Raw genomic sequence first — 3,012 nt, forward strand, 5'->3', positions numbered from 1 at the left:
GTGAAAATTTTGAGAAGTACTATAAGCTTAGTATGGAAGAATGACACTGTGGTGGTTTTTAGATATTAAACCAGTGGTTCCCAAACTTTTTTGGCCTACTGCCCCCTTTCCAGAAAAAATATTACTTAGCCCCCTGGAAATTAATTTTTTAAAAAATTTTAATAGCAATTAATAGGAAAGATAAATGCACCTGTGGCCATCACCATTCCCCCTGGATCGCTGCAGCACCCACCAGGGGGCGGTAGCGCCCACTTTGGGAATCTAGAACTAGTACTAGAACATTCTCTTCTTCCCCTTTTCTCATCTTTTTTCCTTCTTTCTTCATTTCTTCTTTTCTTTTCCCCAAAGCAAGCCTGATAGGAAATGTGCTCAAGCAGGGAAGCCATGACTTTGTATTGAGAACTCTAAGCTCCTTAGTCCAATTATAAAGAAACTTGGGGTTATTCTTCATTAATGTCCTAATAAAATGTTTTTCTCTTAATTCCTTTCCTTGCCTGGATCTCTTGACATAATAAATAACTGATTACTTAAATCTGAGTTAACTTAGAGGTTGATCCTTTTCTAACTGGGTCAGGAAAAGAATCTGTTGGTTAATGACTGTAAATGATGCTTGCTTTGGCAGCACACATACTAAAACTGGAATGGTACAGAGAAGATTAACATAGCCCCTGAGCAAGTATGACATGCAAATTCGTGAAGAGTTCCATATTTTAAAAAAAAGACTTATGAATACTAAGAATAACAAATGGTAACTTGTTTTCTTTTGGGGGGGATAAGGTAAGGATGACAAATCAACTCTTCTGTTTTTGTCTCCTATGAAGAAGGGACTAAAGACTGGAGAAGATAGAACAAAAATAGCAAGGAGGGAAAACCCAAGGAAATGGATGAAAGAGAGGAAGAGAGGATGCATAATAGCATCTAGTTACCCTTAATGAGTTCAAGTCATTAGAACAGGTCAGTTACATCCTGGGATACTGAAAGAAAAAGAAGATATGATTGCTGAGCTGCTATAAATGACCTTTAAAGATCTTGGAGAATGGGAAAGGTGCCACAGAATTTGACACAGACTATTGTTTCAATTTTTACAAAATTAAAAAAATATTTAAAAGTTTGCAAACATTTAGAAAGGGGATCAGTGATTACTTAACTTCAACATGGCTTAATCATGTTAGGCAACAGGATCTGCAAAATGTAGACAAAGGGTGTTAGAGTTTACAAGAATCTCAAATGTCATCTAGTCGTTTTACAAATGAAAAAAGAGATTAAATGACTTGGCCAAAGTCACATATATAGTTAGTTGCAGGACTGGAATTTGAACACAGATCCTTTGATTATAAGTCTAACAATCTTTTCACTATACAACACTGCCTTTGGAAACAAAGCCTCGTTTAATCTCCACACACAAGATAATAGCAGTTACATTAATTTAGAATAGATAGAATTGTTCACAGACCCCTAAAATGGTCTTTAATGTGTTGATGTCAAACTCTGAGAGAAGTCTTTAGTGGAGTGCACTAGGGATCTATTTGTACTATGCTATTGAACATTTTTATTGATGACTTGGGTGGAAGCATAGGAGGAAGACTTGTTAAACCAGTACATGACATGAGACTTAGAGAACAGCTAGAACACTGAATAATAGCCAGGATCCAAAAATATCTCAAGAGGCTAGAATTACAAACTGAATGCATTAGAAGAAAAATTTAATAGGAACAAACTCTAAAGTTCTATACTTGGGTTCCAAACAAGTGCTGGATAGGAGAGAGGCATGACTAGATAATAGTTCCTGTGAAAAATATATGAGAGGTTTAGTGGACAGTAAGCATAATATGAGTAAATAATTTGAGATAGTAGCCAAAAAAGCTAACATAATCTCAGGCTGAATTAAAGAGAATAACAGTGCCCAGAAAAAGAGAATTTAATAGTTCTCTTCTTCTCTGCTTTGGTCATAACCACAGTTCTGGTACCATATTTATACATAGTGATATGTATATATGTATATATATATATTATGTATATATATGTAGATATATTTTTTCCCTACATCCTGAAAAAGGTAACTGAGACAGCAAACATTTTGTATATGTTATCTGTTTAAGAAAGTAGGAATGCTCAGCTTGGAGGAAAGAGCAATTAGGAAAGTATACAATATCAGTCTTTAAATACTTAGTAGCTGTCACAAGAATGATTAGACTTGTCCTATTTCTCTGCAGAAGACCAAATGAGAAACAGTAGATGAAAGTTGCTGAGACAGATTTTTGGCTTAATGTACATTATAATTCGGGCAATTTTTAGTCATGCTTGACTCTTTATGTCCCCATTTGGGATTTTCTTGGCAAAGATACTGGAGTAGTTTACTATTTCCTTCTCCAGCTTATTTTATATATGAGGAAACTGAGGCAAATAGGGATAAAGTGATTTGCCCAGTGTCACACAGCTAGAAGTGTCTGAGGCTGGATTTGAACTCAGGAAGATATTTTTTCTGACTCTAGGCCTGGCATTCAATCCATGGCACTCTTAGATACCCTTTATTGTATGGAAACACTTCAAAACAGATAGTTACTAAAAAATGGAATGAGTTATCCTGGGAGATGCAGTTGGTGGCCCTTCTAGGTCTGGGTCATATATCTGATTTGATCTCATAAGTGCAAATCTTCCAATATATGAAGAAATGAACAACTCTTAGAGTGAGTGATTGATCTTTTTATTTCACTAATATAACACCTTTTTGATGAATTGAGTTAAATAATATATGTGAGTAACTGATAGACTTACTGTCCTATAGGTCCCCCCAACATCTCCTCTTTTTTTCCTTTTTTTGAAACTATTTGCTACTTTTATGTTCCTGAGCCATAAGGCTCTTTTTCCAACTATCTCAAAGTTATAACCCCATGATAATAAATATTTGGGGAAGAAAGAAAATCATATTATGATCCCATGTCATCTCTTGGAATATATAAGTAAAAGGGTCTTATGGACCCCAACTAAAAGACCCTAAGAAAAGTTGGAAAT

At 35.1% G+C, this 3,012-nt stretch overlaps 1 non-coding gene across 1 annotated transcript; it reads left to right on the plus strand.

Annotated features, from left to right (window-relative positions):
* The first annotated feature begins 610 nt into the window (after window positions 1–610).
* LOC123248112 lies at window positions 611–713 on the plus strand. Its single transcript, XR_006506214.1, has one exon. It is a non-coding gene; the product is annotated as a U6 spliceosomal RNA (small nuclear RNA).
* Window positions 714–3,012: the final 2,299 nt, after the last annotated feature.

The sequence above is a fragment of the Gracilinanus agilis genome, chromosome 4, assembly GCF_016433145.1.
Source record: "Gracilinanus agilis isolate LMUSP501 chromosome 4, AgileGrace, whole genome shotgun sequence".
Taxonomy (NCBI): Eukaryota; Metazoa; Chordata; class Mammalia; order Didelphimorphia; family Didelphidae; genus Gracilinanus; species Gracilinanus agilis.